Source organism: Mustela putorius, unplaced genomic scaffold (assembly GCF_011764305.1).
Source record: "Mustela putorius furo isolate JIRA1106 unplaced genomic scaffold, ASM1176430v1.1 tig00001347_pilon_pilon_pilon, whole genome shotgun sequence".
Classification (NCBI taxonomy): Eukaryota; Metazoa; Chordata; class Mammalia; order Carnivora; family Mustelidae; genus Mustela; species Mustela putorius.
In genome coordinates this window covers 17,241-33,456 of record NW_025421704.1, presented here as the reverse complement: position 1 = coordinate 33,456, position 16,216 = coordinate 17,241, and the positions used below count along the sequence as shown (strand labels likewise).

General features: G+C 50.4%; 1 long non-coding RNA gene across 1 annotated transcript; it reads left to right on the top strand.

Annotated features, from left to right (window-relative positions):
• The first annotated feature begins 6,938 nt into the window (after window positions 1-6,938).
• On the top strand, window positions 6,939-12,729 carry LOC123394077. Its single transcript, XR_006608838.1, has 3 exons — window positions 6,939-7,028; window positions 9,709-9,872; window positions 12,541-12,729. It is a non-coding gene; the product is annotated as an uncharacterized LOC123394077 (long non-coding RNA).
• Window positions 12,730-16,216: the final 3,487 nt, after the last annotated feature.

The window sequence follows — 16,216 nt, the reverse complement described above, 5'->3', positions numbered from 1 at the left end:
GCCCCTGGGAGGCCTGGGTGCAGCTTTTGTCCCAGCTGGAAGGAACAGAGCTGGGTTTAGACCAGGTTAGTGTTAGGGTTAGTGTTAAGAAAGACTTATGGTCAGGGTTAGGGTTAGACTTCATTGGGGCCACGGTTAGCGTAAGGCTTAGGGTATGGGTCAGGGTTAGGGTTAGGTTCATGGTTAGGTTTAGGGTCAGGCTCACAGTAGGGTCACGGTTAGCGTTACGGTCAGCGTCAGGGTCAGGGTCTCTGTTAGAATGACGGTTAGGTTTAGGGTCAGGTTCAGGGTCATGGTCAGATTTAGGGTCAGGTTCAAGCTTTGGTTTGGGGGCAAGGTTCATGTCAGGGTCAGGGTTAGGTTTGGGACAGGTCTAGTGTCAGGGTTAGGGTCAGGGTCAGGGTTAGGTTCATGCTTATGGTTAGGTCAGCTTTATGTTTAGGTTCTGCTTCATGAGTAGGTTCAGGATCAGGGTTAGCTTTAGGTTTACGATTCTGTTCAGGATCAAGAACTGGGTCAGAGTTAGGTTTAAAGTCAGGGTTATGGTCAGTGTTAATGTCAAGGCCAGGATCAGGTTTAAGATTAAGTTCTGACGTAGGCAAAGTTCAGATTTTGGGGTATGATCAGGGTCAGGGATAAGATCAGGATTATTGTTATAGTGGGGTTAGGGTTAGGGTTAGAGGTAGGTTGAGGGTTAGGGTTCGAACAGGTTAGGGTCAGTGTCTAGGACAATGTTAGGGGTTAGTTTTAGGGGTAGGTTCAGCATTAGGTTTCGGGTCAGGGACCGTGTTAGTGTCAGGGTCAGGGTTACGTTTAGGGTTAGAGTTAGGTCCGCCTCACATTCAGTGTCAGGGTTAGTGTTAGGGTCAGGGTCACTGTTAGTGTCAGGGTTAGGTTTGTGGTCTTTGCATGGGTCATGGTCACGGTGAAGTCTGGGCCAGTGTCAGGTTTATGGTAAGGATCAGGTTTTGGTTTTAAAGTCCACATTCGCGTCAGGGACAGGGTTATGTAGTGGTCAGTGTTAGGGTCATGGTTAGGTTTATGGTCAGGGCCAGGTTCAGGTTTTAGGGTCAGGGTCTGGTATAGGCAAAGTTCAGGGTTACGGTTATGATCATAGTCAGGTATAGGGTCAGGGTTATTGTTTAAGTTTAGGGTTTGTGTTAGGGTTAGCGTTTGGTTGACGGTTAGGGTTAGAATTTGTTTGGGTCAGTGTCCGTGGTAGGGTTAGGGGTTAGTGTTAGGGTTAGGTTGAGCGATAGGATTCAGGGTAGGGCCCGTGTTAGTGTCAGGGTCAGGGTTACATTTAAGTTTAGAGTTAGGGTCAGGCTCATAGTCAGGGTCCGGTTTAGTGTTCAGGTCAGGGTCAGGGTCACTGTTATGGTCAGGATTAGGTTGATGATCATGGTCTGGGTCAGGGTCAGGGTGAAGTTTAACGCCAGTGTCAGGTTTAGGGTCAGGTTCGGGTATTGGTTTAAAGTCCACATTCGGGTCTGGGACAGGGTTATGTAGTGGTCAGTGTTAGTGTCATGGTTAGGATTAGGGTCAGGGTCAGGTAAAGGTCAGGGCCAGGTGAGGGTAGGGTCAGGCTTTGGTTTAGGGTCAATGTTCGCTTCAGTGTCACAGTTAGGTTTTGAGGGGTACGTTTTGGGATTGTGGTTAGGTTTAGATTTAGAAGTAGGGTTATGGTTAGGGTTAGGTTTAGACAGTGTAAGGTCAGGGTTAGGGTTTGGTTTAGGGTAGGGGTTAGTGTTAGGGTCAGGGTCAGCGTTAGGTTTAGGTTCAGGGTCCGTATTAATGTCATGATTATTGTAACCTTTAGGTTTAGGGTTAGGGTCAGGCTCACAGTCACGGTCAGGGTTAGGTTAGGGTCAGGGTTAGGTCAGCGTCAGGGCTAGGATTAGGGTTAGGTTCATGGTCATGATAGGTATGAGTCATAGTTATGGTAATCAGAGTTAGGTTAGGTTCAGGGTCCACATCAGGGCCAGTGTCAGGCTTAGGTTTAGGTTCACAGTTCAGGTCCGGATCACAGTCAGTGTCAGGGTCATGGTTGTGTCAGGGCTTGGTTAGGGTTGGGGGCAGGCTCACAGTCAGTGTCAGGGTCAGGGTTAGTGGTTACTGTTAGGGTGAGCCCCGCTCCTGGGTCAAGGACCCATCCGTTCTGGGTCTCAGGATAAACCCTGGGCAGATGGGTGTAGACCCTCCACCCGATCCCTCTTAACCAGCCTAAACTGTGGTGTGAACCTGACTTGCCCCACCAGACATCTAAACCCTCATCAACCTCATCCTGCTTGGGGCATCTCCACCCACAATGGCATGGCCGGGTCCTTTTTAAACACAGACACACACAGTCACCCAGAGGCACACACACACACACACACACATAGGGAGGAGACCTAGGGCTACTCCGGGGGATCAGAAGGTGTGGGACTCTCTGACTCTCAGCCCCCTGGTGTCACCTTTTGATTTTAGTAGCCAAAGGGCCTGATGCATTGGGGAAACCTGATATGACCTGCCACGGTGGGGACGTGTCTGGCGGCCGAGCTCTCTTCTCCCTGCATCCTCTCGGCTTCAGTACAGCAGAAGAACATGTCGCTTCCTTTAGGATGTGCCTAGAAATATGCTGGGCATGGGGGTTTTCTCTGTAATGGGGTGCCTGGATACGTGGGTTCTAATTCCGTTGGGCTCTGTCGTCAGGGAAGTGAGGTCACCACTGCCTGGGGCCTCTTATGAACTTCCTGCAGCACCAGAGCTCCCTGAGCCACCGTTCCCCAAGCTGCTCAAGACTCACACTCCACTCAATGCAGTGCCCATCCAGTGACCCCCATACAGCCTCTCCCAACGCCTGGGAGGCCTGGGTGCAGCTGTTGTCCCCGCTGGAGGGAACAGAGCTGGGTTTAGACCAGGTTAGTGTTAGGGTTAGGGTTAAGAAAGACTTAGGGTCAGGATTAGGGTTAGATGTCATTTGGGCCAGGGTTGGCGTAAGCCTTAGGGAAGGGTTCAGGGTTAGGGTTAGGTTCATGAATAGGTTTAGGGTCAGGCTCACAGTAGCGTCAGGGTAGGGTTACGGTCAGAGTCAGGGTAAGGGTCAGTGTTAGTGACGGTTAGATTTAGGGTCAGGTTTAGGGTCATGGTCAGATTTAGTGTCAGGTACACATTTAGGTTTGGGGGCAAGGTTCATGTCAGGTTCAGGGTTAGGTTTGGGACAGGTTTAGTGTCAGGGATAGGGTCAGGGTCAGGTTAGGATCATGGATATGGTAAGGTCAGCTTTATGTTTAGGTTCTGTTTTATGAGTAGGTTCAGGATCAGGGTTAGCTTTAGGCTTAAGATTCTGTTTAGGATCATAGATTGGGTCAGATTTAGGTTTATATTCAGGGTTAGGGTCAGTGTTAAGGTCAAGGCCAGGGTCAGGTTTAAGGTTAAGCTCTGACATAGGCAAAGTTCAGAATTAGGGTTATGATCAGCGTCAGGATTATTGTTAAAGTGGGGTTAGGGTTAGGGTTAGAGGTAGGTGGAGGGTTAGACCAGGTTAGGGTCAGTGTCAGGGTTAATGTTAGGGGTTAGTTTTAGGGTTAGGTTCAGCGTTAGGTTTCGGGTCAGGGCCCGTGTTAGTGTCATGGTCAGGGGTACGTTTAGGGTTAGAGTTAGGGTCAGTCTCACAGTCAGGGTCACTGTTAGTGTAAGGGTCGTGGTCAGGGGCACTGTTAGGGTCAGGGTTAGGTTTATGGTCTTTGCCAGGGTCATGGTCAGTGTGAAGTGTAACGCCAGTGTCAGCTTTACGATGAGGATCAGGTTTGGTTTAAAGTCCACATTCGGGTCAGCGACATGGTTATGTAGTGGTCAGTGTTAGGGTCATGGTTAGGTTTAGGGTCAGGGCCAGGTTCAGGTTTAGGGTCAGGGTCTGGTATAGGCAATGATCATGGTTAGGGTTATGAGCATAATCAGGTATAGGTTCAGGGTTGTTGTTAAAGTTTAGGGTTAGTGTTAGTGTTAGCGTTTAGTTGTCGGTTAGGGTTAGAAGTTGTTAGGATCAGGGTCCGTGGTAGGGTTAGGGGATACTCTGAGGGTTGGGTCAGCGATAGGATTCGGGGGAGGGCCCGTGTTAGTGTCAGGTTCAGGGTTACATTTAGGGTTAGAGTAAGGGTTATGCTCACAGTCCGGGTCAGGTTTAGTGTTCAGGTCAGTGTCAGAGTCACTGTTAGGGTCAGGGTTAGGTTTATGGTCATGGTCTAGGTCAGGGTCAGGGTGATGTTTAGCGCCAGTGTCCAGTTTAGGGTCAGGTTCACGTATTGGTTTAAAGTCCACATTCGGGTCAGGGACAAGGTTATGTAGTATTCAGTGTTAGGGTCATGGTTAGGATCAGGGTCAGGGTCAGGTCAGGTGAAGGTCATGGACAGTGTTAGGTTTAGGGTCAGGCTTTGGTTTAGGGTCAATGTTCGGTTCAGTGTCACAGTTAGGTTTTGGCGGTAGGGTTTGGGATTGGGGTTAGGGTTAGAGTTAGAAGTAGGGTTATGGTTAGGTTTAGGTTAGTCAGTGTAAGGTCAGAGTTAGGGTTGGGTCTAGGATAGGGGTTAGTGTTAGGGTCAGGGTCAGCGTTAGGTTTAGGTTCAGGGTCTCTATTAGGGTCATGTTTAGAGTTACCTTTAGGTTTAGGGTTAGGGTCAGGCTCACAGTCACGGTCAGGGTTAGGGTTAGGGTCAGGGTTAGGTAAGTATCAGGGTTAGAATTAGGGTCAGGGTCATGGTCAAGGTTAGGTATGAGTCTTGGTTATGGTAATATCAACGTTAGGTTTATGTTCATGGTCCACATCAGGGACATTGTCAGGCTTAGGTTTAGATTTAGGGTTCAAGTCAGGATCACAGACAGGGTCAGGGTCAGGTTCAGGGTCAGTGTTTGGGTTAGGGTTTGGGGCAGGCTCACAGTCAGTGTCAGGGTCTGGATTAGTGGTTCCTGTTAGGGTTAGCCCCGCTCCTGGGTAATGGACCCATCCGTTCAGGGTCTCAGGAGAAACCCTGGGCAGAAGGGTGTAGACCCTCCACCCGATCACACTTAAGCAGCCTTAAAATTGGTGTGAACATGACTTTCCCATCAGACACTTAACCCCTCATCAGCCTGATCCTGTTTGGGGCATCTCCACCCACGATTGCATGGCCAGGTCCTCTTTACACATAGACACAGAGACACCAAGAGGAACACACACTTACACACACGCACACACACAGAGAGACGGGGAGGAGACCTAGGGCTACACCCGTGGATCAGAACGTGTGGGACTCTCTGACTCTGAGTCCCCTGGTGTCACCTTTTGATTTTATTAGCCAAAGGGCCAGAGGCGTTGGGGAAATCTGATATGACCGGCCAGGGAGGGGACGTGTCTGGCGGCCGAGCTCTCTTCTCCCTACATCCTCTCGGCTTCAGTACAGCCGAAGAACATGTTGCTTCCTTTAGGATGTGCCTAGAAATGAGCTGGGCAGGGGGGTTTTCTCTCTGTAATGGGGTGCCTGGATATGTTGGTTCCAATACCGTTGGGCTCTGTCGTCAGGGAAGTGAGGTCATCACTGCCTGGGGGCTCCTTTCCGAACTTCCTGCTGTACCAGAGCTCCCTGAGCTGCTGGTCCCCAAGCTGCTCAGGCTCACACTCCACTCAGGCAGTGCCCATCCTTGACACCCATACAGCCTCCCCCAGCCCCTGGGAGACCTGGGTGCGGCTATTGTCCCCGCTGGAGGCAACAGAGCTGGATTTAGACTAGGTTAGTGTTAGGGTTAGGCTTAAGAAAGACTTAGGGTCTGGGTTAGGGTTAGACGTCATTGGGGTCAGGGTTAGCGTAAGGCTTAGGGTAGGGCTCTGGGTTAGGGTTAGGTTCATGGTTAAGTTTAGAGTCAGGCTCACAGTAGGGTCAGGGTTAGCGTTACGGTCAGAGTCACGTCAAGGTCAGTTTTAGGGTGATGGTTAGGTTTAGGGTCAGGTTCAGGGTCATGGTTAGAATTAGGGTCAGGTTCAAGTTTTGGTTTGGAGGCAAGGTTCATGTCAGGGTCAGGGTTAGGTTTGGGACAGGTCTAGTGTCAGGGTTAGGGTCAGGGTCAGGGTTAGGTTCATGGTTATGGTAAGGTCAGCTTTATGTTTAGGTTCTGTTTTATGAGTAGGTTCAGGATCAGGGTTAGCTTTAGGCTTAAGATTCTGTTTAGGATCACGGATTGGGTCAGAGTTAGGTTTACATTCAGGGTTAGGGTCAGTGTTAAGGTCAAGGCCAGGGTTAGGTTTAAGGTTGAGGTCTGACATTGGCTAACTTCAGAGTTAGGGTTATGATCAGCGTGAGGATTATTGTTAAAGTGGGGTTAGGGTTAGGGTTAGAGGTAGGTGGAGGGTTAGACCGGGTTAGGGTCAGTGTCAGGGTTAATGTTAGGGGTTAGTTTTAGGGTTAGGTTCAGCGTTAGGTTTCAGGTCAGGGCCCGTGTTAGTGTCATGATCAGGGTTACGTTTAGGGTTAGAGTTAGGGTCAGGCTCACAGTCAGGGTCACTGTTAGTGTTAGGGTCGTGGTCAGGGTCACTGTTAGGGTCAGGGTTAGGTTTATGGTCTTTGCCAGGGTCAGGGTCAGGGTGAAGTGTAATGCCAGTGTCAGCTTTACGATGAGGATCAGGTTTGGTTTAAAGTCCACATTCGGGTCAGTGACAGGGTAATGTAGTGGTCAGTGTTAGGGTCATGGTTAGGTTTAGGCTCAGGGCCAGGGTCAGGTATATGGTCAGGGTCTGGTATAGGCAAAGTTCAGGGTTAGGCTTATGATCATAGTCAGGTATAGGGTGAGAGTATTGTTAAAGTTTAGGGTTTGTGTTAGGGTTAGCGTTTGGTTGACGGTTAGGGTTAGAACTTGTTAGGATCAGGGTCCGTGGTAGGTTTGGGGTTACTCTTAAGGTTATGTTCAGTGATAGGATGTAGGGAGAAGAGAGCTCGGCCGCCAGACACGTGCCCTCCCTGGCCCGTCATATCAGGTTTCTCCAACGCCTCAGGCCCTTTGGCTACTAAAATCAAAAGGTGACACCAGGGGACTCAGAGTCAGAGAGTCACACACCTTCTGATCAACCGGTGTAGCCCTAGGTCTCCTCCCCATCTCTGTATGTGTGTGTGTGTGTGTGTGTGTGTGTGTGTGTGTGCCTCTGGGTGTCTGTGTGTCTGTGTGTAAAGAGGACCTGACCATGCCATCGAGGGTGGAGATGCCCCAAGCAGGATGAGGCTGATGAGGGTTTAGATGTCTGGTGGGCAAGTTATGTTCACACCCCAGTTTAAGGCTGGTTAAGTGGGATCGGGTGGAGGGTCTACACCCTTCTGCCCAGGGTTTATCCTGAGACCCTGAACGGATGGGTCCATGACCCAGGACCGGGGCTCACCCTAACAGTAACCACTAACCCTGACCCTGACACTGACTGTGAGCCTGCACCAAACCCTAACCCAAACCCTGACCCTGACCCTGACCCTGTCTGTGATCATGACCTGAACCCTAAACCTAAAACTAAGCCTGGCACTGACCCTGATGTGTACCCTGAACCTAAACCTAACGTTGATATTACTGTAACCAAGACTCATACCTAACCATGACCCTGACCCTGACCCTAATCCTAACCCTGATGCTGACCTAACCCTGACCCTAACCCTACCCTGACCGTGACTGTGAGCCTGACCCTAACCCTAAAACTAAAGGTAAATCTAACCATGACCCTAACAAGGACCCTGAACCTAAACCTAACGCTGACCCTGACCCTAACACTAACCCCTACGCTAAACAAAACCCTAACCCTGACCTTACGCTGACTAACCCTAAACCTAACCATAACCCTACTTCTAACTCTAACCCTAACCCCAATCCCAAACACTACCTCCAAAACCTATGTGACACTGAACCGAACATTGACCCTAAACCAAAGCCTGACGCTAAACCTGACCCTGTCCATGACCTTCACCTGTCCCTAACCCTGACCCTAATCCTAACCATGATCCTAACACTGAATACTACATAACCTTGTCCCTGACCCGAATGTGAACTTTAAACCAATACCTGAACCTGACCCTAAACCGGACACTGGCGCTAAACATCACCCTGACCCTGACCTAGACCATGACCATAAACCTAACCCTGACCCTAACAGTGACCCCGACACTGACCCGAACACTAAACCTGACCCGGACTGTGAGCCTTACCTTAACTCTAACCCTAAATGTAACCCTGTACCTGACACTAACACGGGCCCTCTCCCGAATCCTATCGCTGACCTAACCCTCAGAGTAACCCCTAACCCTACCATGGACCCTGATCCTAACAAGTTCTAACCCTAACCGTCAACCAAACGCTAACACTAACACTAACCCTAAACTTTAACAATAACCCTGAACCTATACCTGATTATGCTCATAACCCTAACCATGATCTTTGCCTATACCAGACCCTGACCCTAAACCTGAACCTGGCCCTGACCCTCAACCTAACCATGACCCTAACACTGACCCCTACATAACCCTGTTGCAGATCCAAATGTGGACTTTAAACCAAACCTGATCCTGATCATAAAGCTGGCACTGGCGCTACACTTCACCCTGACCCTGATCCAGGCAAAGACCATAACCTAACCCTGACCCTAACAGTGACCCTGACCACGACCCTAACACTAACAGTGACCCTGACTGTAGCCTGACCCTAACTCTAACCCTAAACGTAACACTGACCATGACACTAACACGGGCCCTGACCCGAAAACTAACGCTGAACCTAACCCTAAAACTAACCCCTAACATTAACCCTGACACTGACCCTAACCCGGTCTAACCCTCCACCTACCTCTAACCCTAACCCTAACCCCACTTTAACAATAATCCTCACGCTGATCATAACCGTAAATCAGAAGTTAGCCAATGTAAGACGTCAACCTTAAACCTAACCCTGGCCTTGACCTTAACACTAACCCTAACCCTGAATGTAAACCTAACTCTGACCCAATCCGTGATCCTAAACAGAATGTTAAGCCTAAAGCTAACCCTGATCCTGAACCTACTCATAAAACAGAACCTAAACATAAAACTGACCTTACCATAACCATGAACCTAACCATGACCCTGACCCTAACACTGACACTAGACCTGTCCCAAACGTAACCCTGACCCTGACATGAACCTTGCCCCAAAAGCAAAACTTGACCTGACCCTAAATCTAACCATGACCCTGAATCTGACCCTAAACCTAACCATCACCCTAAAACTGACCCTGACGTGACTCTGACCGTAACGCTAACCCTGACCCTACTGTGAGCCTGACCCTAAACTTAACCATGAACCTAACCCTAACCCAGAGCCCTACCCTAAGCCTTACGCTAACCCTGACCCCAATGACGTCTAACCCTAACCCAGACCCTAAGTCTTTCTTAAGCCTAACCCTAACACTAACCTAGTCTAAATCCAGCCCTGTTGCCTCCAGCAGGGACAACTTCTGCACCCAGGCCTCCCAGGGGCTGGGGGAGGCTGTATGGGGGTCACTGGATGGGCACTGCCTGAGTGGAGTGTGAGCCTGAGCAGCTTGGGAACGGCAGCTCAGGGAGCTCTGGTACAGCAGGAAGATCGGTAAGGAGCCCCCAGGCAGTGGTGACCTCACTTCCCTGACGACAGAGCCCAACGGAATTGGAACCCACGTATCCAGGCAACCCATTACAGAGAAAACCCCCCTGCCCAGCTCATTTCTAGGCACATCCTAAAGGAAGCGACATGTTCTTCTGCTGTACTGAAGCCGAGAGGATGTAGGGAGAAGAGAGCTCGGCTGCCAGACACGTGCCCTCCCTGGCCCGTCATATCAGGTTTCTCCAACGCCTCAGGCCCTTTGGCTACTAAAATCAAAAGGTGACACCAGGGGACTCAGAGTCAGAGAGTCACACACCTTCTGATCAACCGGTGTAGCCCTAGGTCTCCTCCCCATCTCTGTATGTGTGTGTGTGTGTGTGTGTGTGTGTGTGTGCCTCTGGGTGTCTGTGTGTCTGTGTGTAAAGAGGACCTGACCATGCCATCGAGGGTGGAGATGCCCCAAGCAGGATGAGGCTGATGAGGGTTTAGATGTCTGGTGGGCAAGTTATGTTCACACCCCAGTTTAAGGCTGGTTAAGTGGGATCGGGTGGAGGGTCTACACCCTTCTGCCCAGGGTTTATCCTGAGACCCTGAACGGATGGGTCCATGACCCAGGAGCGGGGCTAACCCTAACAGTAACCACTAACCCAGACCATGACACTGACTGTGAGCCTGCCCCAAACCCTAACCCAAACCCTGACCCTGAACCTGAACCTGACCCTGTCTGTGATCCTGACCTGAACCCTAAACCTAAACCTAAGCCTGACAATGTCCCTATGTGGACCCTGAAGCTAAACCTAACGTTGATATTACCGTAACCAAGACTCATACCTAACCCTGACCATGACCCTGACCCTAATCGTCACCCTGATGCTGACCTAAACCTGACCCTAAACCTAACCCTGACGTGACTGTGAACCTGACCCTAACCCTAAACCTAAAGGTAACTCTAACCATGACCCTAATACAGACCCTGAACCTAAACCTAATGCTGACCCTGACCCTAACACTAACTCCTACCCTAGGCCAAACCCTAACCCTGACCTTACGCTGACTAACCTAAACCTAACCATAACCCTACTTCTAACTCTAACCCTAACCCCAATCCCAAACACTACCGCCAAAACCTAACTGTGACACTGAACCGAACATTGACCCTAAACCAAAGCCTGACCCTAAACCTGAACCTGGCCCTGAACTTCACCTGACCTGACCCTGACCCTAATCCTAACCATGACACTAACACTGACCCGAATGTGGACTTTAAACCAATACCTGAACCTGACCCTAAACCTGACACTGGCGCTAAACTTCACCCTGACCCTGACCCAGACCATGAACATAAACCTAAACCTGACCCAAAGTGTGACCCCGACCCTGACCTGAACACTAAACATGACCCTGACTGTGAGCCTGACCCTAACTCTAACCCTAAATGTAACCCTGACCCTGACACTAACACGGGCCCTCCCCCGAATCCTATCGCTGAACCTAACCTTAAGAGTAACCCCAAACCTACCACGGACCCTGATCCTAACAAGTTCTAACCCTAACCGTCAACCAAACGCTAACCCTAACACAAACCCTAAACTTTAACAATACCCTCACCCTATACCTGACTATGATCATAAGCCTAACCCTGAACTTTGCCTATACCAGACCCTGACCATATACCTGACCCTGGCCCTGAGCCTAAACCTAACCATGACCCTAACACTGACCACTACATTACCCTGTCACTGACCCGAATGTGGACTTTAAACCAAACCTGATCCTCATCGTAAAGCTGACACTGGCATTACACTTCACCCTGACCCTGACCCTGGCAAAGACCATAAACCTAACCCTCACCCTAACAGTGACCCTGACCACGACCCTAACACTAACAGTGACCCTGACTGTGAGCCTGACCCTAACTCTAACCCAAAACGTAACCCTGACCATGACACTAACACGGGCCCTGACCCGAAACCTAACGCTGAACCTAACCCTAAAACTAACCCCTAAAATAATCGCTGACACTGACCTTAACCCGGTCTAACCATAACCCTCAACCTACCACTAACCCTAACCCTAACCCCACTTTAACAATAATCCTGACCCTGATCATAACCCTAACTCTGAAGTTTGCCTATGTCAGACCTTAACTTAAACCTGACCCTGGCCTTGACCTTAACACTGACCATAACCCTAAGTGTAAACCTAACTCTGACCCAATCCTTAATCTTAATCAGAATCGTAACCCTAAAGCTAACCCTGATCCTGAATCTACTCATAAAACAGAACATAAACATAAAGCTGACCTTACCATAACCATGAACCTAACCCTGACCCTGACCCTAACCCTGACACTAATCCTGTCCCAAACCTAACCCTGACCCTGACATGAACCTTGCCCCAAAACCAAAACTTGAACCTGACCCTAAATCTAACCATGACCCTGAACCTGACCCTAAACCTAACCATCACCCTAACACTGACCCTGACCCTGACTCTGACAGTAACGCTAACCCTGACCCTGCTGTGAGCCTGACCCTAAACCTAACCATGAACCTAACCCTAACCCTGAGCCCTACCCTAAGCCTTACGCTAACCCTGACCCCAACGACGTCTAACCCTAACCCTGACCCTAAGTCTTTCTTAACACTAACCCTAACACTAACCAGGTCTAAATCCAGCTCTGTTGCCTCCAGCGGTGACAAGAGCTGCACCCAGGCCTCCCAGGGGCTGGGGGGAGGCTCTATGTGGGTCACTGGATGGGCACTGCCTGAGTGGAGTGTGAGCCTGAGCAGCTTGGGGACCGGCGGCTCAGGGAGCTCTGGTACAGCAGGATGTTCGGTAAGGAGCCCCCAGACAGTGGTGACCTCACTTCCCTGACGACAGAGCCCAACGGAATTGGAACCCACGTATCCAGGCACCCCATTACAGAGAAAACCCCCCTGCCCAGCTCATTTCTAGGCACATCCTAAAGGAAGCGACATGTTCTTCTGCTGTACTGAAGCCGAGAGGATGTAGGGAGAAGAGAGCTCGGCGCCAGACAAGTCCCGTCCCTGGCATGTCATATCACGATTCACCAACGCCTCTGGACCTTTGGCTAATAAAATCAAAAGGTGACACCAGGGGGCTCAGAGTCAGAGTGTCCCACACCTTCTGATCCACGGGTATAGCCCTAGGTCTCCTCCCCCCGTCTCACTGTGTTTGTGTGTGTGTGTTTGTGTGTGTGCGCCTCTGCGTTTCTGTGTGTGTGTGTGTAAATAGGACCTGGCCATGCCATCGTGGGTGGAGATGCCCCAAGTATGATAAAGCTAATGGGGGTTAGATGTCTGGTGGGCAAGTCATGTTCACACCACAGTTTAAGGCTGGTTAAGTGGGATCGGGTGGAGGGTCTACACCCTTCTGTCCAGGGTTTATACTGAGACCCTGAAGGAATGGGTCCATGACCCAGGAGCGGGGCTAACCCTAACAGTAACCACTAACCCTGACCCCGACACTGACTGTGAGCCTGCCCCCAACCCTAACCCGAGCCCTGACCCTGAACCTGACCCTAACCATGACCATGATCCCGACCTGAACCCTAAACCTAAAGCTAAGCCTGACACTGACCCTGATCTGGACCCTGGACCTAATCCTAACTCTGAGATAACCTAGCTATGACTCATCCCTAACTGTGACCCTGACCCTGACCCTAATCCTAACCCTGATCCTGACCCTACACTGACCCTAAACCTAACCCTGACCATGACTGTGTGCCTTACCCTAATCCTAACCCTAAAGGTAACCCTAACCCTGACCAAAATACGGACCCTGAAATTAAACTGAACGCTGACCCTAAACCTCACACTAACCCCTTCCATAAACCAAACCCTCACCCTGACCTTATGCTGTCTAACCCTAACCCTCACGATAACAAAACTTCTAACTCTAACCCTAACCCCATCCCAAACTTTTCCCATAAACCTAACTGTGAACCTGAACCGAACATAAAGCAAAGCCTGAACCTAAACCTGACCCAGGCCCTGACCTTCACTTGACCCTGATCCTGACCCTAATCCTAACCATGACACTAACACTGACCGCTACATAACCCTGTCCCTGACCCGAATGTTGACTTTAAACCTATACCTGATCCTGACGCTAAACCTGACACTGGCCCTAAAATTCACCCTGACCCAGACCCAGACCATGACCATCAACCTCACCCTGACCCTAACAGTGACCCCAACCCAGACCTGAACACTAAACCAGAAACTGACTGTGAGCCTGACCCTTACTGTAACCCTAAACATAACCCACACCCTAACAATAACATGGGCCCTCTCCCGAATCCTGTCGCTGAACCTAACCCTTACACTAACCCCTAACCCTACCTCAGACCCTGACCCTAACCAGGTCTAACCCTAACCCTCAAACTAACTCTAACCCTAACCCTAACCCCACTTTAACAATAATCCTGACCCTCTCCCTGACCCTGATCATAACCCTAATTCTGAACTTTGCCTATGTCAGAGCTTAAACTTAAACCTGACCCTGGCCTTGACCTTAACACTGACCCTGACCGTGACTGTAAACCTAACTCTGACCCATCCGGGATTCTGAATAGAATCGTAACCCTAAAGCTAACCCTGACCCTGAACCTACGCATAAAACAGAACCTAAACATAAAGCTGACCTTACCATAACCATGAACCTAACCCAGACCCTGACCCTAACCCTGACACTAAACCAGTCCCAAACCTAACCCTGACCCTGACCTGAACCGTGCCCCTAAACCTAAACTTGAACCTGAATCTAAATCGGACCATGACGCTGAACCTGACCCTAAACCTTAACGTCACCCTAACAATGACCCTGACCCTGATTCTGACCGTAACCCTACCCTGACGCTACTGTGAGCCTGACCCTAAACCTATTCATGAACCTAACCCTAACCCTGAACCCTTCCCAAAGGCTTACGCCAACCCTGGCCCAAATGACATCTAACCCTAATCCTGACCCTAAGTCTTTCTTAACCCTAACCTGGTCTAAACCCAGCTCTGTTCCCTCCAGCGGGGACAACAGCTGCACCCAGGCCTCCCAGGCGTTGGGAGAGGCTGTATGGGGGTCACTGGATGGGCACTGCATTGAGTGGAGTGTGAGTCTTGAGCAGCTTGGGGAACGGTGGCTCAGGGAGCTCTGGTGCTGCAGGAAGTTCATAAGAGGCCCCAGGCAGTGGTGACCTCACTTCCCTGACGACAGAGCCCAACGGAATTAGAACCCACGTATCCAGGCACCCCATTACAGAGAAAACCCCCATGCCCAGCATATTTCTAGGCACATCCTAAAGGAAGCGACATGTTCTTCTGCTGTACTGAAGCCGAGAGGATGCAGGGAGAAGAGAGCTCGGCCGCCAGACACGTCCCCACCGTGGCAGGTCATATCAGGTTTCCCCAATGCATCAGGCCCTTTGGCTACTAAAATCAAAAGGTGACACCAGGGGGCTGAGAGTCAGAGAGTCCCACACCTTCTGATCCCCCGGAGTAGCCCTAGGTCTCCTCCCTATGTGTGTGTGTGTGTGTGTGTGTGTGCCTCTGGGTGACTGTGTGTCTGTGTTTAAAAAGGACCCGGCCATGCCATTGTGGGTGGAGATGCCCCAAGCAGGATGAGGTTGATGAGGGTTTAGATGTCTGGTGGGCAAGTCAGGTTCACACCACAGTTTAGGCTGGTTAAGAGGGATCGGGTAGAGGGTCTACACCCATCTGCCCAGGGTTTATCCTGAGACCCAGAACGGATGGGTCGTTGACCCAGGAGCGGGGCTCACCCTAACAGTAACCACTAACCCTGACCCTGACACTGACTGTGAGCCTGCCCCCAACCCTAACCCAAGCCCTGACACAACCATGACCCTGACACTGACTGTGATCCGGACCTGAACTGTGAACCTAAACCTAAGCCTGACACTGGCCCTGATGTGGACCCTGAACCTAACCTAACTCTGATTACCATAACTATGACTCATACCTATCATGACCATGAACCTAACCCTAATCCTAGCCCTGACGCTGACCTAACCCTGACCCTAACCTAACCCTGACCGTGACTGTGAGCCTGACCCTAACCCTAAACCTAAAGGTTACAATAATCATGACATTAATACGGTCCCTGAACCTAAACCAAACGCTGACCCTGACCCTAACACTAACCCCTACCCTAAACCAAACCCTAACCCTGACCTTACGCTGTCTAAACCTAACCCTAACCATAACCCTACTTCTAAATCTAAACCTAACCACAATCCCAAAACGTACCCCTCAAAACCTAACTGTGACACTGAAGCGAACATTGACCCTAAACCAAAGCCTGACCCTACCCTCACCTGGCCCTGACCTTTACCTGACCCTGACCCTAATCCTAACCATGACACTAACACTGACCACTACATAACCCTGTCCCAGACCCGAATGTGGACTTTAAACCAATACCCGAACCTGACCCTAAACCTGACACTGGCGTTAAAAACTTCACCCTGACCCTGACCCAGACCATGATCATCAACCTAATCCTGACCATAACAGTGACCCTGACCCCGACCTGAACACTAAACCGGACCCTGACTATGAGCCTGACCCTAACTCTAAACTTAAATG